Source organism: Parasteatoda tepidariorum, chromosome 5 (genome assembly GCF_982258835.1).
Source record: "Parasteatoda tepidariorum strain Cologne lab strain chromosome 5, Ptep-v5.0, whole genome shotgun sequence".
NCBI classification, from domain to species: domain Eukaryota; kingdom Metazoa; phylum Arthropoda; class Arachnida; order Araneae; family Theridiidae; genus Parasteatoda; species Parasteatoda tepidariorum.
The window spans coordinates 111,842,476-111,869,808 of record NC_141759.1 but is presented as its reverse complement, the minus strand read 5'-3'; the positions used below and the strand labels follow the sequence as shown (position 1 = coordinate 111,869,808).

Sequence of the window (27,333 nt, the reverse complement as noted above, 5' to 3'; positions counted from 1 at the left end):
TACTTGCTGTCGAGGAAATAATGCTTACTTTTTTCTAGCATTTTTCTTTGTTTTGCTTTTTTTTCTTCTTTTCTATGATTTTCTAGATAATGTGTGTTAAATTTAATGTGTGTAAAAGCTCTTTTTTTTGTATTTAGAATACTCTTTTGATGCTATTTCTAATATTGGTCTCAACTCTTCCTTTTTTTTATTGGAGGCCCCTTATTTTTTGTGATCACTCAAAAGCTTCTTAAAACTTACATACGTTCTTATTTTTCACAGTAATGTGAAATTTTTTTTACAAATAGGGACATTTGTTCTTTCTGGAAAACTCTTTTTTCATTTACAGAATGACACGTTCTTTTGCCACATTAAAACTATTTCACCTTTTTATATTTTAAGATTAACTATTTCACCTTTTTATATTTTAAGATTTTTAAAAGTTTTTTCTTACCTTAATTTTTAAAATAGTTTTAGGTTACGATAGTACTAGTTTTTTCTTAATTTACTTTTTTTGTTTAGTAATTTTTTTTAATGATTTTTAAAGTTTTATTTACATTAATTTTTCTATGAGTTTCAGTTTAGTATTAGTAAATGTGAAGTATAAAACATTAATATTAGTTTTTGTGTTCATTTAATTTTAGCTTCCAAGTAAATTTTTTGATGTGATTTACGAAATTCTGATTTTCTATTACTTAATCCATATTTTATTATTTTTGTTTTTATATTTCATGCCCTAAGATAATATCTTTTTGTATTTTAATATTATTTCAAAACTGTAATATCTGTTAATTAATTTGTTGTCGAGTTATTTTAATACACTTTTTTGAGTTATTTACAGAATTCTTTTTGTGTTTAATGCCTTTTCAAGTTTTTTCTTGATTTCTTTTATGCAAAAGTTTCACTTTAATCTGTGTTTCAGGAAAGATTCAGGTGGAAAAAGGGATTAGGACATTAGCTTCTGTTTTTAAATTCTTTCATGGACTGAATCCATTTATGGCTCAAGTTTGTTCCGATGCTTTGGTGGTAATTTTTTTTTCTATTTTGACAAAATGTTTTTGTATTTTTAACTTTATAAAATTCTCCAAAAATTTGTTGGTTATAATTTAATAATAAAAGATTTTATGTCGCACTTTTTTTCAGAAGGCTTTTCTACTCCCATTCAAAGAAATCTGTGAATTATTTTTTCTCAGCAAACCAACCAATCACACATTTTTTTAGAATCGCTAACAGCAATGTTTGTTGACAAATCATTACAATTGTTGCATTAATGCTAATTTTTTCTATTTCGTTTTAACATTTTATAACATATTCTAACTTTAAAAAAAGGTTTTTTTAGGAGCCAACTATATATTAATATTTAATTTTATTCTTATGTTTGTCAATATATGATTTTTGATTCAAAATTTTGTACCAAAACATTAAAAAATAAATAAAAAATCTTGCCAAATTGTCAAAATAAATTATTTTTTTCAAGATGATATGTTAAGAAAATAGCATTTTGAATAAAATATTTTATAATATAGACACTTTTCTTGCACACATCCTATATTTTATAAGAAAAAAGAAACAAAAACCTGGAAATCTTAAGATTTTTATCTGGAAAACCTGGAAAAATCAGGGAAATTTGAAATCTGATTTGAGTGGCCAACCTGTTATTGTATCAGTTTTTCTTGATTACAAAAGACAAACTAAGTCATGTGTATCTTTTTTGCATGTAAATAAATTTGGGTATAATTTGAAAAATATTTTAGTTAACTTTTCAAAAATTTGAAAAGAATTTAATAATTTAAATTATTTTGTTTTAATATAAAACATTATGATGTTTTAGAAATAAGTGATGACATTGTGGACCATGCTGAAGATACCAGAGAACGTCTTATTAAAGAAACTAGACATGTTGCCATTGTTGATCGAAAGTCTGGAGAATGTTGTGAGTTTTTAAATATGTTTATATCAGTTTCTCTTGATTTCAATGAAAGTTTCTTCTGTCTATTTTAAATTTTTATGATCTGGGAAATACTATATTGTACATACATACATAAATGAATATTTTCTATTTTCAAATTAATTCTAATATTTAGCTTTTCCCTTGAAATATTTTTACATCTATTCATTGTAACTTATTAAAAATGAGTAGCAATTATCTAAAAATGAATAAAATTCTTAATTTTATTCAAACTTTTAAATTTAATTGTATTATAATAAATTTATATTCAAGTATGTTTAATGTCTATTACAAATGGGAAATGTTAACCAGCAGCTATATATGTAAATTAATATTTAGGTATTCAAGTTTTATTATCTTTTACTGAATTTAAAAAAAAAAAACTTAAAATTCCCTACTTTTTGAATTGCATATTGTGCAATATTTTGCTCTAAATTTTTATTATTTTTTAACTTTTGCTGTCCTTTTGTGTTGCATAGCTGCTAAATATTAGGATTTTTTTTAAAGATTTTTGATATTGGTTGTTATAGTCATATTGGTTCATATAGTAAAAGCATTAAAGTTAGAAGCAATTTTTTACATTTTTTATGGCTTTTACACACATACGACATAATTTTCAGGGTTTCATTAGATTTCTTATTTTAAAATCATCTTTAGATATTAATTTAGTTTAACGATATACAGGGTATCTGCCCACCTGGAAAGTCATGAGTTTCGGTACTGAACCAAATTTGTGATGAAATGTCATGATTTTAACTATTTTTTTTTTAAAAAAAATCATGAAAAGTCATGGATTTAAGTAGCTGTAAAATATAATTTTTGAAATAGAATTTACCCCCCCCCCCATTTCATGGTGTTCCGAATATCTGAATTTGTAACAAAATCCCCTCTCACAGTCACATTTTATAAAAAATAGAAAATGTTTTTATCATGTTTTTTAAAAATTATGGTGTTCTTTCAAAAAATGAAAGAAAAAACATCATTTCTAGAATCAAATTATCTTTTAAGCTGTTTCTTTATCCCCCCCCCCAACAAAATGCGAGAATATCACTCATAATATTAGAATAAAAATGTTCAATTTAAAAATATAGAGAGACAGATTTTTGTAAACCCAGTGCTATTGTTATTTTATTCTACTAACATATACGTTTGTTATTATTAAAATATCTTGCAAAAAGATATTAGTGCAAGAGAGTTTTGTCTTTGATAGTTCGGAAAATTCTGCTACAGGATCACATCAAAGTTAATAAGTTAGTTAATTAGAATTCAAGTTTTTACTACTCATTTAAGTCCTGACTCATTTGAGATGAATACCCTAAGGAAATTGTTACTATTTTCATTATGACAGATGATTAAAGTCTAATAGAATCACAATATAAAATGATCAGTATGAAATGGGGTAAACGTAAAGGCAAAATTAAAAATAAATTTAATTTGGTACTTTTCAAAATTTTGTTTTTATTGGATGTCAATGAATTTAACATTCAAAAGATTAGGAGTTTTATTTTTAGTATTAAAAGTTCAGTGTTAAAAAGAATGATTAAAGAACAATTAAATTTTCTACCCCTGAATTTAAATATATTGCTTTAGATCTTATTAAATTTAAGCTTGCTATCAACAATTTTGATTTATTAAATGTTTCAAAAATTAAAAAAGAATTTGGTGTTATTTATTTTCTTGGTAAAGATTTTGAAAGGGGTTTACTACCTTCTATGACTGTTAATAAACTTTCTGAATATTTCCCAATTAAAGAGAAGATCAGAGTTTCTGTTTGTTTTAGATATTGTAAAACTTTAAAGAAAAGAATTTGTAATTATAATTTCTATTATAAAAATTTTAATAATTTAAAAGATATTTATTTGAGTTGTTAATAATTATTTTATGCACATTGTCACGGGTGACCTTAACTTTATTAATAGTATAGATTTAAGATTTCTCATGGGACTTGGGACTAAGTTTAGACAAACAAAAAAAATTATCACTTAAATTTTATTCTTGCTTCAATCAGTAAGAGTTTAGATTGTTTTATTGCGAAAATGCTCAAAAAAATTTAATTGGCCTGTAGAAGGATTTAGTGAGTGGAAATTTTATGTATTGTATAATTTCAAATTGAATTTTTTGAATAATAGTATGAAAAACCAGGGTTATTATTTGTGTTGTTGATAAAGCCTCTAATAATTATTGCTTGATTTGCAGAAATTTTTTTTAATTAGTTAATGTGTAAAGAATGTGAAAACAATAATACTTTTCTCAAAATTAATAATTCTAAAAAAGAAATTGATAATAGAATTTTTACTTTTTCCAAGAATATAGGATTACCCTTATTTATTTCTACAATTAAGTTTCACAAAACACCAGTTAAATTTAGATATGTAACTTGCAGTATTGGCTATTATAATTCTTTTTTTGGTAAAAGAATTTTTAATTTTTCTTATCTAATCGAATATCTAAATATAAAATGCTCTTAATAAAAAAATAACCCTTTTTTTCAATTTGAACTTTCCTAAAAGAACCACCACAAAAAACTATTTACTATTCATATGAAAAAACAGAAAATATCTAAAACCTTATCTGTATGTTTGCGTTTTTTAAATTGTATTTTTTTTTTAAAAAAAATTGTCTCTGAGTCACAATGCATGTTGTTTAAACAGTTATATTTTGTAAAATCTACTGGATTTTTTTTCTATCTAAGTTGGCAACTATGTATATACCTAAAATTGCTAAAAGTACCCCACCGTTGGAGTACATTCACCCACACTTAAAGGCTTTTTCGTAAAAAAAAATTACATTATTTTTTTATTATTATTTTTTTAAATCATGAATGTTGTGCAGAGATTGTCTTGTAGGGAAAAAAATATTCAAAATTTATTGATAATTTTTTAATGAAATAAAAAAAATTAGAAGCTAGAGAATGTGTAACTAACTCCTGTTTCTCCAAATAGTTTTTATCAGGGTCACCACCCACTTGGAATTATCAGGGAATTTTTTTACACTGGAAAAAAACCTGGAAAAGTCAGGGTGGGAAATTTGGACGAAAACTTGAAAAAATCAGGGAATTTTAAGGAAAAGCTGGGATTTTTTTCTTCATTTAAATTATTTTACCATCCGTTATATCCACTTTATTTAGACAGAAATTTGTCGTGAAACAGTTGAAATATCATCAACTTGGTAATACTTTGCTTGCATTAAAATTCTCTCCATTATTACCTTGCTGAACTAGAATGCCATATTAAACTCACCCATGGTTGCTAAATGAATGGAGAAACCTTTGACCTCTTTGGAGGTTATGGGACTATGCAGTTTAGGAAAGACAAGAATTGTGGAGGAGGTGGAAGATATTAGCTCTTTAGTTAGGATATTTGCTTCTGTTTTTAAAATTATTTATTTATTTATTTATTTTATCTTCTAGTCTGTGGGCTTATTTCATTTATTGTTCAAGTTTGTTTCATTGCTTTGAGGGTATTTTTTGTTTTTAACAAAATTATTAAAATTGTTTTAGTATTTTTTACTGTATAAAATTCTCCAAAAAATAATTTTTTATAACTTAATAATAGATTTTTTCTTGAATTCTTTTTCTGAAAGCTTTTGTTCTCTTATCCAATAAATTATTTTTCCTCAGCAAAGACAACTAGTCACTCATTTTCTTGAATCACTAACACTAAAATTTCATTGATGCTAATTTTCTGGATTTCATTTTAACTTTTTATAACATATTTTATTTCTTTTATGAACCAACTAGATGTTTACATTAAATTTGACTGTTTTGTTGTTAAATATTTTATTTTTGATTCAAAATTAGAATTGTGTGTTAATCACAATGTTGAAAGTTTGTAAATGTTGCTTATATTCCAGAGATAATATTTCCAAAGTTTCTTCTTTTACTCTGAAAAACCAAGGAATGTATGGAAAACATGTTTAATGATGTAAAAACTTAGAATATGGAATTAATTTATTTATATTTGTTTATTAGAAAGAAGAAAAATTAAACTTTTTTTCTTTCTTCTGCACTGTACAGGTACAGGTTTTAAGTTGCGCATCCAGTTGACCAAAATTTTAAACTTAATATTAAGTAAAGAAGGTATCATTTTCAAGGTAAAAAATTAAAGATTTAGAAATAATGACTTTAACTTATAAATATCAGTTATCAATAAGTTATAGGCTGTTAAATGATTACATCATTTGAAATTTTTTACCTTGATTAGTGAATCTCAATCAAAGTGTAACTTTTTTTTAAAAAAAATTCAAAAAAATTGAAACAATAGTAATTGAAATGAATTGTTAAAATACATGTTATCTTGAACAAATGTATAGAATCATTTCAAATTACGATATACAAAAAAAATTCTCAAGATAGACTTTTATAATTATGTAGACAAGATAATTATGTATAAAAATCGTCATTGTTGTAAAAAATTGTTTTTCTTTTTCCTTTTTAATATACAGTGACAATTTTTTCAATAGTTTTTTTTTATTGTGCATAAAAATAATGAAACTTTTTGCATCTTTTTCTGATATTTTTTTAAAAAAAGAAAAATATTCAGCAACTGTTTTTTTATTCTAGGATTTTTAAAATTACTAAATTTAAGGTAATATTGCTTAGATATGAGTTTTATTTACATTGTTGTTAATATATGTTGCACAGTTAAAATTAAAAGGAGTGATTTTTCGACAAACTTTTTTCACAAGATGTTATGAAACACATTCCAACAATAAATAGAAGACAATTTAAATTCAATGAAGCTAATAAATTGTAAAATAATGTTTATAGTATTAAGATTAAAGTAATTTTCAGTCATTATAAATAGAAGACAATTTAAATTTAAAGAAGCTATTCAAGTGAAAAATATTGTTTATAGTATTAAGATTGAAATTAAAGTAACTTTCAGACATTATAATGGTTACCATTAACTTATATTTATGTCCAACTTGAAAAATTGCATCTGACATGGAAGTAAAGAAGTTCAAATTAATTATATATCATATTTTAGTTAAGAACTGCATAGAACTTTTTATTCAAATGTCAGCTTCAAAGTTCAGTCAAGTTTACATTTAAATTACAAACAAATTCACAGAGTTTAGACAATTTGTAAATGAGTAATAATTTTTTGCTTTTGTGCAATTTACATCTAACACCAACAATTTAATCCATTTAATTTGAACTTATTGCTATTAATTTCTATGAAACAAATTGTTTTTTGATAGGTTATGATGTACTAAATATTTAATATAAAAATTTGATGATTATAAACCTATGTTTTATTAGATAGTTCTGAAAAATTTATGTTAATTTTTTACGTCCAGCACCATGGAATTGTCCTGTTGTAAAAACAATTAACTAATCTAAGCTAAGAAACCATGTCGTTAGCAAATTCTTTAGATATTCTAATTTCTAATAAGAAAAAAAAATAATGAAATTTAAGGAATTTTATCTAGTTTTTTTTCTATGGAATATGCAACAAGAAATTTGACAGTTTTGCCTTTTTGAATACTGAATATCTCCTACAATAATAATGCTAATTCAAAACAAACAACATTATTTAAACATTTGACTTTAGGTATTGGTTTAAAGAAAATTATATCAATGAATTTTATTAAGAACACTGTTTGGATAAAATATAGTATAAAATGGTTCTATGTTGAAATGTAAATAACTATAAAAATTTATTAGTGCATAATCAGCTGGAATTATTTGCTTTTGATTAAGGAAAATATATTAAACAATACTTATCCATGGTTTTTTTGGGGGTTACTCTGTATTTGATATTTGGTACAGTTTGTACTTAAACTACTCAACACTTTAAAATATTTTTCTATTCATTAAAAGCAAAGTATTCTACTAGCTAACTATATTTTCTCCACATCTTTTCAAGGTGATTCATTAAAAATAACATTATAAATAAAATACTTCATAATATATGCTCTTTTCTTGTACATCCACCTTTACTTTATGAGGTAAAAGAAAAACACGCTGACCTGGAAATGCTAAGATTTTTACTGGAAAACCTTGAAAAATCAGGGAAATTTGAAACCTGATTTGAGTGGCCACCCTGATAATATATATTTTTATATTAGACTTTAATTTGTTAACTTCGTTTTTTTATAATTAATTACTTTTATTTTAGTATAAGTTATTATCAATCAATGTTTTTATTTGTAAATTGCATTTTTTTTATAAAGTTTAAGCATAAATTTATATTAATACTTTTCTCCTTTTTACTGTTTAATTAATTTTATTTTGTATATATATATATATATATATATATATATATATATATATATATATATATATATATATATATATATATATATATATATATATATATATATATTGTAAATTGTAGAATTTGATCTATATTGTTTAATGAATGGTAATACTCGTATACCTTCATTTTTGTATGTTATGCATTTACAGCATTTTTTTGATTTATGAATAATATGTTAATGTTTTTTTTGCATGTAAAAGTTTTTTCTTACATAACTTATATATAAATTTAATCTAAGTATTAGTGCACTTCACATAAGTTTATATTATTACTTTATAGTATTACTTTATTTACATTTTAGTTTTTTAGTATGTTTACTTGTGTAATTTTCAGAGTTCGATTTAATTGAATTTAAATAATATATTTAAGTTTCTGCATTCTACGTATTAGCAACTCTTTTTTTTTTATTTCATAAATTTATGTATTAAATTTAGCTTACTTGTTAAAACATTTAATATTAGTTTCCATTAATATTAGTGTACATTAATATTAGTCTCCATTAATATAAGTTTCCATTAATATTAATTTATCTTTATAAACTGTTTAGTTTCTATAAAATTTTATTTCTTGATTTACAAGATTATACATTTAAATTTTTTTGACATATTTTTCACTCGTTTTTAAAATAATTATTACTTATTAATAATTATTTTTTCTGCGTTTTTTTCTTTAATTTACTAAATCTCATTTTATTTTGCCAATTAAATAATATAATAAATAATTTGTGCTTTATGTGTTTACAATTTATCCTTTCCACTATTTTTCAGTGTCAAATTTAGACTACCCTTTACTTCGTGTTTTGAAAATTAAAAATACAAATCTGTCATATTTTTACTTAGAGAAAACACACTTTGGTGTCTAATGACATATTTTAGAAATAGATATACTAATTATTTGGCTTATTTAAAGCATTCATTGAAACAAAAGTTACTTAGGGTGATATCCCTTTTTCCCAAATCACTGTAAGCAGTTTACATTAATAGAACTATTATTATTTCCATCTATTGTTATCGTATTTTTGTTTAAGTTTCAAAATTTGTTATTTATATTTTTTCAAAATAAATTTTAATCTGATTTTTAAATTATTTTAACTTTAGAATTACATTGGTATTCCGAATTGTACACAGTTTTATTTAACGTCATTTAAAGGTAGAATTGAATTGCTTAACTTTCGGAATTTGGTTTCCTCTTACTTTATAGGTTGAAAGTTTTCTAAACTTATGTTTGTAGATGAAAAAAAAATATATATACATTTTTATGATGTTTAATTGAATATTACTACAATTAATATTTGTCACCAATTATTAGTTCTATCAAAATGTTACTACCCTTGTAATGTTTTACTGAAGAATTACTTTAGTTGTAGTCTGAATATATTGTTAAAATTTTCAGTTAATCTTGTTTGATTGCAAAATTAAATTATTTTGCTTGTAGATTTTAGATTTGTATGCTATTGTTTAATTCAAAAAATTTAATTTTATTTTGAATTGTAAATGATATTTTGAGCTAGAGTATTTTGTGTACTTTTTTCTTTAAATACTTTTAATTACTTTACGCTTAGCTTTAGTAAACTAAAAGTGTGGCCCTAGCTAGATCTCGGGGGGTTTAAAATAAGGGAAAAAGCTTAGTGCCAAATATTTTTATTAGTACATATATAGCACACGGCCAAACAAACATAAATTTAATTAATTAAGAAAAGGAGAAATAAGTGTCCATTCAGTTCGATGTCTGAGCATCTACTGCCTTGTATATGGTGGCGCTGTTGTAGCTTAGCTATGTGGTTGCTACAAAAGTAGTTACTATGTAGTTGCTACAAAAGTAGTAGTTTTACAGTTAGCCACATGTGACATATTCAATAAGTTTTTTTTAACAGTGCCCTGATTAATTTTTATTTTAATGTGATATTTGAAATTTTGAATATTCTTTTTTTTTTTTTTTTTTTTTTTTTTTTTTGGTATTTTACAGGATTAACTGCAGCCTCTATAGCTCTATGAAAGAGAAGAATTTGTGTTCTACACCACTTTTCTGGTAAGAATTTTATTTTCAAGCTTTAACCATCTTTAAATTGAATAAAATGTTTTAATATTTCCTAGGTTATTTATGAAATTCTAATCACTTTATTAGAAACAAATTTTATTATCCAGTTTAATAATTTTCAAACGAAATATTAAGAAAAAATACTTTTCAAATTATTTCCGTTTCCACTTAACACTTTAAAAACAAAATCAAACTACTAATATTATGTATAAAAGAAATTAGATTAAAATAAGCATGTTTTTTGTACGCATGCTATTTGAAAAAATTATTTTGTACAAGTTAGTACAAAATATAATAAAAAATAAACATTGCTTTTTTGAAATAAAAATAAATTGATCCTTTCGGCCTTCCCTTCCCTGTTTTCGAATTGTATATTTTTTTTCTGGCTATGGGACTCTTAGGTAATAAAAATTCTCTAGACGGAGATTTAAGAACAGTAATTAGCATTCGTGAAAATATTAATCAACGAAAGACTATAAATTATATTTTTCGAAAATATTAATTGAATGTAAAGAAAGTATTAGTGTGGTATATCATTAGTGTATTCATAAACTAAAAGTAACTCTTGCTATGCAAATTTTTATCAAGGAATATATTATATTTATGATTCATACGCAGTGTTTAAGTACGAAAAAAAAGATATCTCCCTAAATGACTTCCGTTCTTATAATCGAATTTCCAAGTACTAGCGATAAGTACTCTGATTCACTAATTTTAAACAATTTCTTTAAAAAAAATTATGAAACATAATCTCTTAATTACCTGCCCGTGCGTGTTTTTGCAGCTAACTATTTTACTAACTATTTAATTATATTCTTAATTTTCAAGGTATTATTCTCTACACAGGGGTGAGATTTTTCCGTTTTTTAGCTGATTTCCGCTTTTTTCACCTTCGTCTCTCGAATTTCAGCCTTTTTATCAAAAACTCTGATTATCCAAAAGTTAAACTTTTTAAAAAAAAATAAATATTCCGCTTTTTCAGAGAATTCAGCCATAGAAATAAAATAATTATATTTATTTCTGATTTTCAAAGATAAACAGAAAATTCAAACTATATAGCAGCCAACCTTTCGCATTTTTACTTATTTTAGCTATTTTCTCCGCTTTTACGCGCCGAAGATAAGATTTTCCTCACTTCTGCCCGCCTGCCAGATAGCTCGTATTTTCGTAATTCAGACGTCCCTGCGTCAAACAAACCTTTTAGAAGTCCCGGAATCTGCTATCATTTCGATTCTTATTCACGCGATTTTAATATCAAACATAACTTTTCGTATTTACGTGATTCAAAAGTTGCGCGCTGGGATTGTTATTCACGCGATTTGAATATTGTACATTGCGATTCTTATTTACGAGATTTAAAAATCTAATATCACGATTTGTATTTACTCGTTTTTAAAAACCTATGTCGTGATTTGTTCCTGCGGCTATAATATCACACAACGATTTTCGTATTTATACATGATTTTAAAGTAAGGCGTTTTAGGATTCGCATTCACGCTATCTAAAAATTATGAATCGTAATTTGTATTTACGCGATTTAAAAATTCTATAACGCAGAATGTATTTTCTCATTCATATTCACGTGATTTCAAAATCCATTATCGCTATTCATATTCACGCGATTTTAAAATCAATTATCGCGATTCTTGTAAAAAGAAAGTTTTTTTTCTTGTATTAGTTACTATAAAGGTGCCTGTTTTTCTATCGACAACGTAAAATTTACTCACTTGGAAATTCAGCTTTTTTGCCCTTTGGCACCAATCTCATCCCTGTCTACACTACTGCGTATGTTATATTTCCAATAATGTACTAATATAATGTTTTAGCAATTTAATTTAGCTTTTTTTTTAACCCTCGTTCGTTTTTAAATTATTTTATATTATAACCGTTGGTGAACAGCCGACCCGATTTTTAGGCTTACGACTACTAACGCACAACTCCGTAGCTTTGAAATTTTGAAACCAATCCAGAAGATAAGGGATCAAGTATCGGGAGAAATTTTGTCTTTGTGGAGGGCTTTTTGATGGAGCTAACCTGCATATGCGTAACATCGAGAGTAAAGCCATTAAACTTTTTTAAAAATTATTATCAAGTTTTTAATAAAAGAAAGCTTAGAATTATTGCCAGTTAGTTGAAAATTAAACCTTATTAAAAAATTATACAGATTCTGCTGCTTTAAAATTACTCAATCTATTACTCGATCTAAATCAGCAGTCTATATTTTCGAAAAAGGAATTTCAATTATTGTTTTTTTTTATATTGTTTCCTATTTAAGTAATAAAAAGTAAATGCATGTATGCGCAACTCAAAGTGTGTATACTTTGTTTTTTAAATGGATAAAAAATTACGGAGCTACAATTTTTTTTTTTTTTTTTTTTGACGTTCAGACTTACTTTTGCCCGTTAACTTTAAGAAGGTTGCCTTTTTAAAAAAATAATGAGGAAGAAATTTGTTAAAAGAAGCTTTTAATCAACTTTTAACTAAACAATTCTCAATTTTAGCATAATTCATAAAGTTTTGTTATAGCAGGAAAATGATGCTCGGTAGGCTTGATTTTGTATAACAGCAAATACTAAAAATAAAAAATTGTTAAAAAAAAAAAAAAAAAAAAAGAATTCCAACCCCATGCTAACTTTAGAATCATCTCAAAAAAATTGCTCTTTTTTTATAACTTTAAGTTTTTCTTTATACTTAAATAAGTTATATTAATACATTTTAGGATTTTAAATTATATTAAAGCTGTATTTAGTATGTCCAGAAAATTGTTTCAATATACTTTTTTTCATAAATTATGAATAAAATTTGTTCCTATTTCGCAGTAAAGGAGACAATAATGTTAATGTTTCATTAATGTTCAATTGAACTGTGACTGATTTTATTATCCCTAAAATTGGCATCAGTTTGGGCTAATTAATTTATTGCTTGAAACAAATAGAAACAATTAAATGTATTAAAATTATTTCTTTATTTTGTTAAGTCGGCAGGAAAAATGAGGGTAAGCAGTGAAAACCATCATACTGTTCTTGCATTTAATCATATGACTTGAGTAATTTTAAGTAAAATAAAATGTAATAATAGATGTATAATAAAACTCTATCGAAATATGCCCTTAAATATACCCTAATATGTGTCTAGAATAGTTTTTAGATTGATTAGTAAAAAATATATTTTTAAACTTTTCTTTTTTAAGTTGATCGAAGTAATTGACGTTGTGGTTATTTAACTTTGATTCATGGGAAGAGTTATTACACTGTCTCATTCGACATTTGAAATTTCAACTGCAAACGGAATTGTTTAACTTCCTAAGAAATGTTTTTTCCGAGTAGCACTAAGAAATAATAATAAATGAATAAATACAATTACAAAAATAAGTAAATTGCACTATTTTTTTTTTAGAAAGTTCCGATGAATTATAAGTCATTATTTTTTTCAAATTAAGAGCGAAAACGATTATCTTACGTAAAACTTATTTTAATATCGCGAAAATTTATTTTAATTCAATATACTTTGTTACTAAGTGAATAAGGCCAAGACTCTGAAGTGAACAAATGAAAAATTTCAGTTATATTAAAAAAATATGAAGATGTAAATAAAAGTCGACATATTTTCAGAGAGCCAAAATTCAAGCCACGTCTTTCACGTTTAGCCAGTTCTGTGTTGGGCAGTGTTTGAAGCAAATGTTTAGCTCGCTAAAATAGTGTAGCACCCATTTTCAAGACTTGCCAGACGTGAATGAGGAAAACGAAACTGTTTTCAAACAAAAAGTGTTTTTTTTTTTTTTTTTTTTTTTTTTTTTTTTTTTTTACCAATGGAAAGTAAAAGTAAAATACAAAATGAGAAGCACCGTGTTAGCCGAGAGTAAAACAAAGAATGCCAGTGCAACTCTTGCTCAACCAGACGCGTTTTGAAAATTTAAATAAATGAAAACAGTTATCAAAAATGAGATAAATCACCTTTTGCCGCACATGTTTTCAATATTGGGGATACATTGAATTTCGATAATGCCAAATTTTTAACCACCCGTGTCACATCAGCGTATTTTGATACTCACAAATCTTATTTTATTTATACGAATGCTTAATTTCCCTCTCAACATTTCTCTCACACGTCAAAATGCATTTTGCCTTGTTATACCACTCTCGGCCACTGCGTATTTTTTTCTTCTTTTTTTTTTTTGTCTTTATTCAATTTTTTGTTGACTATGTCACTCTCGGGTACTGTGATTTTTCCTTTTCATATTTTGCTGGCAACTTCACGTTTTCTGTTTAGAATCGCTTCGGTTTTCTTCATTCACGTACGGCGATTCTTTAGAATGAGCTTCTATTTCTGAGTGCTCCAAACATGTCCACTTTTATTACCATTTTCATATTTTTAAGGCCAATGAAGTTTATACTTTTACAGGGTTGTTACAGGCGACTAAAATGCAACTATTTTCAGCATGAGGGGACTATGGCAACTTTTTTTGCCTGAAAAGGCTAAAAAAGCAAGTATTTTCAGGAAAAGGAGACTATTAGGAGACTTTTCTGTACTCCTAGCAATGTTTTTTTAGCATAAATTGGGTTGAAAACCTGCGACCCACAAAATCTTCTGAACACACTGAATTTCTTTTCTTGAAAAATAAAAAATGTAAAATGAAAATAAAAAAATTAATAAGAAATAAATAAATAATTAAAAAATTGAATAAATAAACAATTAAAGAATAATTAAATTTGAGTCATCACTTTTTAATGCTTTCAATTTGCACAGATTCTATTGTAAGTCTTTCGTTTCTCGATCGCCATTTCAACGGTTATTGCTATGAAATTCTGCATGATTTAAAAAAAAAACAATTTTTAATATGATATTACAATGCATGAATTTTAAATCTGAGAAATCCCTTTTTTCAATATACAAAATTTGCTAAATCAATTATTGATAAAGGGGAAAATTTCTTGGAAAAAGTGTTTTTTTTTTTTAACGAAAAAGTATTCTTTGAATGAATTCTAGTAATTACAAGCATTCAATTTTCTGCAGATATGCAAATTTTTTTTATATAAAAATTTTAGCGATTGAACACTAACGTTTAAAAAAAAATTATCATATTTGCCACCAACTTGACTAAACGGATCATGGTATATGACAATTAAGTCATTTAATAACATTTTAGTCTTATTTTTGCTGAATTTTAGTTCTTATTTAGGCAACTATTTTCATAGTTTTCGGCAACTATTTTCATGCTTTAGGCTACTAAAAGCAACTATTTTGTTCATTTTTTTTCTGTGGCAACCCTGTTTTAGTATACTACATTTGAGTTTCAATCGTTATTTTGATAATAATTTTATGCTGACTAAAACAAACATTTGTATTATTTTAACAGTTCCTTAAAACATTAAAAAAAATTGCATCTATATTAAAATTAAGAAGTTATTTGAAGTAATCTTTTACGTTATCTTAAGTAATCTTTTATTTCAAATTAAAGTTTCAAAATTTTATATTCAGATATTTGGAATTATTGAAATTGATAATTGAATGTTGTGGAGAATATAAACGTAATAAAATACATTTGCTGCCACGATTCACTTTCTTAAAGACCTTACGAACTCAACTTTAAAAGGAGACTATCATATTAGATATGTGTATGTAAGAATCATAATGTAAGTTCACATAATGAAAAGAACTAAGCAAAGAAATTATAGTAGCAATATTCGATGATAAATACAGCAGATCGTAATTAAAGAACATGCTCTGCAAAATTTTATGGAAAATTTACGAAAATTCGTTTTAGAATGTATAGAAACATTACTATGCTCTTTGCAAATTGTCTTTACCCCCAAAAAAAAGACACGTAGCTCACATATTTGGCAAAATAAAACGATTTTAAAAAAAATGAATCATACAATATTCTTAAACATTCATATTTCAATACTTTTGAAATGCCATGAATAATGAACTAATTTTTTCAATAATAGAAAAAAGAAATATCGTGAATTATGTAAAACCTTAATAATGTGAATTATAATCTCTTCCAGATGCTCTACATGTTTACGGAATCTTGTTAATGATTTTCCATACAATTACGTAAATAATATAAAGAACTAATGCAAATTTGGTACAACGAAAAATTTAAAAAAGTTGAAAACAACTTATAATATATACTCATAATATACAACTTGCCACATAAAAAGTTCAGATGTTCAAATCTTGTAAAATTATAAAAAATTTATGTATCGATTAAAATTTTTTAAAAGGAAAGCAGTCTTTGCTTTTTAGACAGAAATAAGTCCAAAAATTGCCTGTTGCCTAGAAACTTCGAGATATTTTTGTATTAACTACTAAAAAAAGTGTTGTCGATCTCAGCGAACACAATACAATAAATGATAAGGTTTCCTTTTTTTATTATCTCAACTTCCTTGTTCAGCAACCGAGAAATACTGAGTAATTCTATCTTGTCTATCAGACAGTTAGTTTATGGTTATTAAATGACTCCTCCTAATTGCTTTCCCTTATTTTAGGACTACACTAAATGTAGCTTCCTAGCTCCCCAATTTTTTGAAATTTTGTCTACACTCCTATATTGCGGGTCACGAATTAAAATATTTTATTTCATTTCGGTTGTTGAACAGCCGACCCAATTTTTTTGTTTACTACTACTAATGTTCAAATCCGCAGCCTCGTAATAGTGAACCCAATCCAGAAGACGAGGAAACTCCTGGATTAAGTATAGGGAGAAATATGCTTTCGTGGAGGACTTTTTCTAGGAACTAACCCACATTTGCCTTACACGGAGAGGAAGACCACGAAAACCTCCGACGGTTAGCCTGACGGCAAGGGGACTCTAGCCCATGATCCGTCTACCACCGAGGATATTTCACGTCAGCACAGTGTTCAGTGCTAGCCGGATATCGACCAGCCGTCGCCGGGATCGAACCCGGTTCACCTTATCTGAAGGCGAACTCTCTATCCCCTGAGCCATCGGGCTCACGAATCAAACTATGAAAAAAATCATAGATGCGTTAATTCAGAGAAAATACGTTTTTGTGCCTGATTTTGTAAATTAATTAATAATAACAACTAAAGCCGCGATGGCTGAAAGGATAGAGCGTTCGCCTTTCATTGAGGTGAACCGGGTTCGAATCCGACGATATCTGGTCGCTACGAATTCGCATCCGGCTTGAACCAACCCCTGTGCTGACCTGAAATATCCTCAGTGGTAGACGGATTATGTGTTGGAGTCCTTTGGCAGTCAGGCTAACCGTGGGAGGTTCTCGTTTTTCTCCTCTCCATGAAACTCAAATGTGGGTTAGTATCATCAAAAAGTCCTTCACGAAGTCAAAATTTCTCTTAATACTTGATCCAGTAGTTCCCTTGTCTTGAAGATTGGATACAAAATGACAAGGCTACGGAGTTGAACATTAGTAGTCGTAAACCTAACAATTTGGCAGGCTGTTCAACGACGGTTATGAAATAAAATGGCCAGAACTAGTTAATTAACATGTTTGAAATCCTTCTCTGGAACCTTTAAGATTGACACTTAGCTCGTAAAAATCGGATCATTAGAGCAAAAATTATTCAGGATATCTTTTTTTTCCTCTTTTTTTTTTGGCGCATAGAAGCATTAACTGCAATTATTAAAAGTAAAAAAAAAAAAATCGCAAACTGAGATCGGACAATTATTGGCAACCACTTTGATTTTATTTAAGTCAAAAATCTGCCTTAATTGAGACATAAAAGAATTTAAATAAATCTTCAGATTGATGATAATTTACAACTGTTTACCTGCAATAGGAACTGAATAGTTGTAATATAGCTCGTATTATTGATTCTAAAGTATTATTGTGTCCTATTTTTAGAAAAACCAATTATGAGTTTCAATAATTTTAGCTTTATTTCATATCGATGTTGTATAATGTGAATCACATAATTATATTCGTAGTTATAATGAAATATTATGCATGATTTAACTTTGAATAAAAAGCATCGCAATTAATCAAAATAATGTATTGTAGGAATAATATGATGAGGAAAGTGAATAATCCAGAAAACTTAAGAGTTTTTAAGGAATATTTCAGTTAATTTATAGTCTCTACATCTAGGTTTCTAGGCTGTAGATAATATAAACATGAATTTTAATTATTTGTTTATGTTTACCTATAGTTGAGAAAACCATATTTAGTAATTATTTATATTTAAGGCCAAGTGATATCTAATGAGATAATGCAGGGATGCCACAGGTGACTAAAATGCGACTATTTGCAACTATTTTCGGCCTGAGGCAACTATGGCTACTTTTGTCGCCTGAAAAGGCTATAAAAGCAACTATTTTCAGGAAAAGGAGACTATTGGGAGACTTTTCTGTGCTCCTAGCAGTGTTTTATTTTAGCATAAATTGGGTTGACAACCTGCGGCATTTTCTGAATATAATGAATTTTTTTTTCTAAAAAATAAAAAAAAATATTGAATTTCAAATTTGAGTCATCACTTTTTAATGCTCTCAATTTGTACGGATTCCATTGTGAGTCTATTTTGTTTCTCAGTCGCCTTTTCAACGGTTATTGCTACTAAACTCTGCCTGATTTTAAAGAATCCAATTTTTAATACGATACTATGATGCATTAATTCTAGCATTTAAAAGTATTTAATGTTCTGCAAATATACTAATTTTTTTTTCTATAAAAATTTAGTGTTAGAGCACTAACGTTAATTTAAAAATTATCGTATTGGCCGTCAACTTGACTAAATGGATTACAATGAAGTCATTTGATAAAATTTTAGTCATATTATTGAAAAAAATTGTTTTTATTTAGGCGACTATTTTCATGCTTTAGGCTACTAGAAGTACTATTTTGTTCATTTTTTTCTGTGGCAACCCTGTAATGCAATCAAACGGGACTGGGATAGCCTGGTTAGTAGGACACCGGGTCCATGTCTAAGAGAGAGTGGGTTCGATCCCCGTCGGCCGAACACTCCCCGTGAATTAAATGGTGACCGGTGCACGTTAAATCTGTCGAGTCACAAAGTCCTCCATGCTAGATCAGTACCTCCTCTGGAGGTACTGATCTAAGAGTTACCTCGTCTTCTGGATTGGTTCAAAATAACAAGACTACAGAGTTGAGTATTAGTAGACATAAACCCAAAATTGGGTCGGCTGTTCAGCAACGGTCATAAAATAACAAAATCTAATCATATCTAATGAGATATCTAATAGTATATCTAAATGAAATGTTTATTTTATTTCATTTTATCGGGAGAAAATTCTGCCATGTAAAGGAAACAATCTAGAACTTGCAGGGAGGTCTATATTAGCAGAATTTCTTTAAAAATTTGATTTATTTTACATATTTACCTTACCTTATATATTTATCCCATTTTGTATGATGATATTGTATTGCAGGTAAGAGTAATACAATTTTTTCATTCATAAAAATTCTTTTTACAGAAATATGCATCCTTGGAGAAGAGCTCTAAGTTTAACAAGATCTGTTGAGGTAAATAAATAATTTTTAACAAGTCTTTTGTTTTGTATTTGTTTCATAATTAAATTTAATGTGTGTAAAAGCTCTTTTAAATCTATTCTAATATTGGTCTCAACTCTCCCTACTTTTAGCGGCAGACTCTTATTTTCTGTGATCACTCCACGGCTTCTTTAAACTTACATGAGTCATTATTTTTAACGGCAATGTGAAATCTTTTTTGTAAAAAGGGACATTTGTTAATTTTTCTCTGTTTGGTAAATTTTGTTTTTCATTTACAAAATATCATTATCTTTTGCCATATTAAAACTATTTCTCCTTTTCATATTTTAAGATTTTTAAATGTTTTTTCTTAAATTAATTTTTAAATTAGTTTTTTGGTATGGAAGTGCGAGTTTTTACTTAATTTAATTTTTTTGTTTTGTAATATTTTTTTAATGATTTTTGAAGTTTTATTTAAATACATTTTTCTATAAGTATCAGTTTATCATTAGTACACTTTTAGTACAAGAGTTTTTGTGTTCATTCAATTTTTAGCTTCCAATTTTATTTTCTGATGTAATTTACGAAATTCTCAATTTCTTTTACTTAATCCATATTATATTTTTTGTTTTTGTATTTCATGCCTTTAGATATTATCTTTTCGTATTTTAATATTATTTCAAAACTGTGATGGCTGTTAATTAATTTATTGTCGAGTTATTTTAATACACTTTTTTGGATTATACAGAATTCATTTTATGTTTAATGCCCATTCTATGTTTAATGTTCTTCTGTTTGTCAAGTTCTTTCTTAATTTTATTTATGCAATAGTTTCACTTAACTTAGTGTGTGTTTTGCTTTTGTAACATTGGTATTGATTTTTTATTTTTTTGGTACATTATTCTGTCTACGTAGTTTTTTTAATCTTTAGCTTAATAAATAATATATATTCTTATATTAGAGTTTGAATTGTCAACTAGTTTTTTTTTAATTACTTTTAGTTAAGTATAGGCTATTTTCAATCAATTTTGTTTTGTAAATTGTATTTTTTTGTTATAAAATTTAAGCATAAATTTATATTAATCATTTTTTTCCTTTTTACTATTTAAATTTTTATGCATAATTTTTTGTTTGCAAATTATAGAATTTGATTTATATTGTTTAATGAATGTTATACTCGTATACCTTCATTTTTACATGTAATGCTTTTGAAAAAACATTTTTTGATTTATGAATAATATGTTAATGTTTTTTTCTACTTTTTTTTGTGACTACTTCTTTTTCTTCAAAATTTACACACGACTTTTTTGATATTGCATAAAAAAGAACTTTTGATAGGAATGTTTAAAATAATTAGAAATAAAGATTGAAAACACTGACTAACAGCTATTTAAAAAGAAAAAACTAAAGTTTCATGCGTCTTTCAGAACATAAATTAACAAGTTTTAGAACTTAATAAATATGTATAAAAACTATTTCTAATTATGCATAGCAAAATATATTATTTCAGATTGTTTTTTGTCACCTTTTCTGTTTGCAAACATGACTTCGAATTTATAAGTCTTTATAATGAATTTAATCTACATCAACGCATCATAAGTAAATAACATTTGGGAAATATCAGAAGGAAACAATATTAATTAACCTTTTATTTAACCCATCCTTCTTTTTTACTATCTACGAGAGATCATTAATAGCTAAGGCAGGTGTTTAACAGTTTACTACTAAGTAGAACTTTTTTTTTATGTCCAGACATCAGTAAAGCAACAACCTTGATTTTGCTTCACTGATAAGAAACAAAGGTCTCTGTAATCAATCTATAGTTTCAAGAAGTTATAAATTTTAAAAAATTTAGTTTTAAATTAATATAAATAGAATTGTTTAATTCTGTAGAAAAATATTATTTAAAAAATATTGACTCGTTTTAGAGCAAAAAATTTTAGATTGTTTAATGATTTATAATTTCTTTTCATTTATTCAGAAAATGTATGAGAAGAAATTAGAGAAATAGTTTAGAGAATTTTAAGAAATATTTAAACTATTTTCGGTGCATAGTTTAATATATGGTAAATAAATTTACAATATGAAAACAAAAGGACCGTCTTCCTCTTTACTACTTAGAAACGAAGGATTTTGTTATCATTCTATAATTATAAAAAGAAATGTGTTATAAAGAGGTAATAATAATGAACTTTTTGTTACAGTGTCTACAACAAGGGAACTCAGACCTGTGGAACTGCTTTTGTGATGCGTTGCTTACAGCTGTAGAGTCATTCGATGAAGTAACATAATTTTAGGGGAAAATCTAGTTTAAAATAAATTGAGTAATGACCACTAACTATTACTATCCCCCTTTCCTTGAGCTAATTAGAATTTTATCCTTATACTTCAATTATAATGGAATGTGACACTCTAAGAAGTTTCATCATTAGTTCACAAAAAATGACAGCGCTAACGCTAGAATCTAGATGGTTTCTTTTGTCAAATGTTTTACAGAGTGAAAGAAAGATCTTACAGGTCTCCCAGTTCTTCAACCTCCTTTCCGGGGATTTCACAATGATCTAGGATCTACTGAATTCTCTATTTAGGATCGCTTGAATTTGATTTGCTTCATTATGAACTTGATCCTCTATGTATAAAAGGTTCGAACATTTTATTTCAGTATTATATTGAATGCAGGTATATTCATATACTGGTGGATGTAATTAAAATGATATTTCGTGTTGGTGTCATCATTTACCTCCAAAACATAAGTTTTAAAATCAAGTCTAGTCCTCGCAGATACATTTTAAATTTAGAGAAAGTCATTTATGTACTCAATATAATTTTATATTGACCTTTACCAGCACAAATACAAAATGCTGTGCTGAACATAAACTGTTGTAACGTGTTGTCTTAGCATTACTACAAATTCTAATAATGGGTAAATTAAGTGTCGGTGTTAACACTGAAAAAGTTTAATTTAATTTACCCATACAGTTTTATGAAGAACGTGTTCACTTTTAATTTGCTTGACATGAGCTGTTCGATAATATCGATTAGGGTAGGTAATTACAAAAACATTTAAAAATAATTCTAGGAAAAGGGGTCAGTGATCCAGAAATAATATACTATATGAAACGGATGCAAAACAGGCGACTCTCCAGCGGCAGCAAGATGTTTACCCCTATCGTATACTGCCCGCGATAGCCACAGAACGTAATAAAAACTTAGAGAATTTATTTTTTTTTTAAAATAAAAAGAAGACTGATATTAAGCAGTGCACCGAAGCTTTAGAAGCTTATAATCTTAATATAGTTTTTGATCACTTATCTCAATATTTTTAATGCCACAAAATAATAACGCAATACTTTAAAATTAATATAATCACTTTTAAAGTTCTAAGATATCATTTCATAGCTAATGTGAGTTGCTTTTCGTTTGTGTTTTCGAAGGTTTTTTGTTGGTTTACTACGCCTTTTAAATACAATACTATAACGATTCCTAAATTTGTGTTAGATAAAATTGAATCGATAGATCATTTTCTTCACGAGCGCAATTCGAAAATAATAAGTTTTATATTCAAATAAATTTTAATTTAATTTTGAATTATTAGCCCTTTTGATTCGTGTCTGTTCTCATTCGCTTGAACGAAATAAAGGAAACATTATTTCACTTGTATGCAAAGCAATATAAACTGTGTAATAAGTACAGGTACAAAATCGTCTCTGGGTTGGTTTTAAATACAGCAATATATATATAAAAAATCCAAAACTTCCAGTGAAGGAACGTATTTTTTTTTCCTTATTTTTGTGTTACTTACTAGACTAACATTTAAATGTTTGAATTGAGTCTTCGGTATCAACCATTCTATGTAGTTACTATATGAATCAATAGATAGAGCAATCAAAATTTTAAGCTAACTTTTTTTTTTTTTTACTTGCCACAATTAAGTATTTAACATCAGTAGATTCTGATTATTAAAATACAATTAATTATAGTGAGAAAAATTTCCAATATTGATGACAGGCATTTATATTAAATAAATAAAGTATAAAATAATTGCTTAAGAGAGGAGAACAACGTTCGCTAATTCACTTTTTCAAAGTGAGAATTTAAAGCATTTCATCATGACAGACTTCATAACACGTAAAAAAACTAATAAATTATTTTTAAAAATGGTTAATCATATTAGTAAATAAACATGCAATAAATTCAAAATAACTTGTACGTGATGGATGCATAAAATTGTTTCGTATTTTTTTTAATTAATTGAAGGATTATTAGCTATGTTTTTTTCTAATCAGAATGTTTTTTTCTAACAAATATGAAAACAATTTTGTAAAAACTTGCTCATAAATTCACGATTAATAAATATACAATTCAGTTAAGTTGATTTTTAAAACAGCCTATTCTATAAATTGTAGTGGTGCCATCTATCAATCTATAAAGTAAAACTCCGAAACGGCTTTATAATTTTATTTAATATGAACTTGATCTAATAATATCATTATTTCCTTATTATAAAAACTAAATTTAAACTAACAATATTTAAAATATGTAAATTTAGAAAAATAATTCTCATTTAAAGTAGTCATTCCTTTAATTATATTACTCATTTACTAATGATAATAAAAGTATGAGTATTTATAAGATTTTGCTGTGCAGTCACATAACAGTCATTCATCTGAAATAATTATTCATTTAAATATGTCCCTAAAAACCAAGGTTATACAATTTTTTAAACTGATTTGCTGATTTATTGCTTCGAACACAGCAAGATTATTTTTTCCTTCTCAAAATTTCCATCCGATTGTAATTAAAATTCTATTTTTTTTTTTTTTTTTTTGTTTCAATTACTTGATACTTTAAATCACAGATAGTTAAAAACTCAGATAAATCCCATTGCTTTAAGAAACTGATAACATTATTTAAGTGAATATGGTAGCTTTTGTTAATTCATTTTAGTATGGGAACTTGTTTCCTTATCAGTGGCTTAAATAAACTCGGGCGCGTCCCCTGCATGATTTTTAAATTTAAACTTCACACAAATTTTTAAAAATTATAATATGGAACAAGAAACTTTCTATTTCAATTTATCAAATTAGTTTAACATCAATTATTAAGGAATTAATAATTGGAATGGAAAGGCGAAATCAAAGCATTGTATACACTTACACTTTAAAATGAAGTTTATCTAATAGATATAAGAGAAAAGCTTATTTTTATTGTAATTCATTCAGTAGAGAACCATTTTTGACTGATGGTGATTTTAAATTAAACTTTTCTCTATTAAATTTGTTAATTAAACTTGACATTCTGTTTTAATGTCTGAATTCCAGAAAGAGCGAGACACAGTTTACCCGCTTGAATTAAATTTCAAAAGAAGTTTTCTTTTCGAAAAATAGCCTTCTAAATTGCATTTTTTTGTTGTTTTGTTCTAAAATTACCAATTTTATTTCACTTTTTTTCACGAATGTCTGAAGTTCAGAACCAAAAAAACCAAATTATTCGCCCTCTCAATTAAAAATCAGAGGTAAAATAAAGTTTTTAATTTTAAAAATAACTTCAAAGTTGACTTTTTTTTTTTTAATTATCAATTTAACTTCGCATTAATTTCATAAATGTGTAAATTTCAGAAAAAGCGATGCACATTATTCGCTTCCTTAAACAGTGGAATAAATTAAAATTATGCTAAAAAGCAAGCTAATATTGAAATAGAAAATTTATGCGAAACCAATCGTTTAGATAAAGAATTATGAACAAAAAAAATAAAATTTCTCGTCGTAACGGGTTAAACGAAGATCTGTTTGCCAGATCCCCTCAGAACAAAGAAATAGGCTAAATATTTTCTTAAAAGCGGGTCTTTGACGGAAATTCATTGTTAAGAAAAATAATAAGAGTTTTCAAATTTTAACTATCAACGCATTCAATTAAAACATATATAATATATATATATGCATTTCTTTTTAAAAAAAATATATATTTTTCTTTTGTCAAAGGGAAATTCTTTGTGCCGACAGTACGAACGTAGTGTAAACTTTCACATTCAGGAAAAACCTTTATCAAAAAATAGTTTTTATCAAATGTTAATTATTTTTATTACTTAAAAATTTGGGCAAAATGGGACAAATATTTTCTAAAATATCTCTAACTCAGTGGCGCGACAGCCCATCTCAGTTTTCTGGGGTGAAGGAGCAGATGTTCCGTTCAGGTGGTCAGCCGAACGCGGAACCCCCAGTGTTTAGTTCCCAAGCATGCTTGGTACTCATTTATCGACACTGAAGGGATGAAATTTCTAAATATCAAATTTTAGAAAAATTCGCATTTTTAAATTTGACTTCAGAAGAACACAGATTCGATGCATTCATACTGCTCTGCTGACCAATATATTCGGACGCTATTTCCTAGATTGCAGCTACTCTCAATATTTGAGCTTCAGGAATCCGAATGCTTCGAGAAAAAAAAGTATGTTTTGTTTACTCGTCTAATTCGTAACTCGTGATAATTGCTAAGAATCAATAAGTAGTATAAGAAACGACTTTTTACTCGGCCTTTCATCACGGAAACCGGCGGTTTCTTAAAGGGTATATGGAGCCCAATAATAATTACAAATTCTTTTTAAAAAAATAGAATAACCAAAAGCTTTTTTGATCTAAAGATTGGCACGTGATGCTACCTTAATAGTTTCAGCGAATTATAAATATTTTTATGAAACGCTGCAGATACCATAAAGGATATAAAATCGTAAGAAAACATATTTTCCCAATTCTTTCCGGCTACAGAACTCGAAATGATTGATGTGGCAGAACACCGATTTAATAAACACAGAATGACTACCATTAACTTTGAAATGAATAATTGATTTTTGTAATTGTTTCAACTTTAATAATATTAAAATTAAGTGTTGTGTCAGATCGACGAATTCTTCTGGACAAATCTAGTATAAACTGAAAATGAGCTGAATTTTAAGAAAAAAAAAACAAATGATACAAACATTGAAAATGGTTATTAGAGAAACACTTTTCTTTACAATTAAACTTGTTTACTTTCTCTGTAAAGTTTGTCGGAAACTACTAGTGCATTTATTTAATAAAAATCGCAAGAAGCTGAAATATTATATTATTACTTAATTAAAACTTCATTTGCTTTAAAACTACACTGATTGGGAATAACAGACGACATGTTTCAAGCGCTCAAAAATAGACGCTCATTTTCCAGACGTGTGTGACAAACGTAGACTTAATTATAAAACGTAAACGAACGAAAAATGGGAAATACAGATCAGAGACAAAACTAAAAGACTTCAGTAGCCAAGTTAATTTTTAGAAACTTTTTCTGTGCCATTTTGCTTAAATAATTTAATGGAAATAACCGACATATTAAATAATTGGATGTAAATACAATTTGAAGATTTCAAAAATTTTTACTAATTTAATTTAATTGTCTAAATTCTCGGAACCCTAGGGTACCACGAAACACGTTTTATGAGCCTCGCACGCCGAATTCAGATTTTTGACTCAACTCTTGAGAAGTAACCACAATAATATTTGAATTTTTAATATACAGTCGAACCCCGATTTAACGAATTCATAGAGACTAAAGATATTATTCGCTAAAACTGGGACAATTCGTAATATCGGGGCAAAATAAAATAAAAAAATTTTTCCAACCTTATGAAATATTCGAACATCTC

At 26.6% G+C, this 27,333-nt stretch overlaps 1 long non-coding RNA gene across 1 annotated transcript; it reads left to right on the top strand.

Moving 5' to 3' along the window:
• Positions 1 to 1,756: 1,756 nt before the first annotated feature.
• Positions 1,757 to 23,284, top strand: LOC147810007 (uncharacterized). Its single transcript, XR_015433560.1, has 4 exons — positions 1,757 to 1,912; positions 10,156 to 10,218; positions 19,643 to 19,691; positions 21,863 to 23,284. It is a non-coding gene; the product is annotated as an uncharacterized LOC147810007 (long non-coding RNA).
• The last annotated feature ends 4,049 nt before the right edge of the window (positions 23,285 to 27,333 follow it).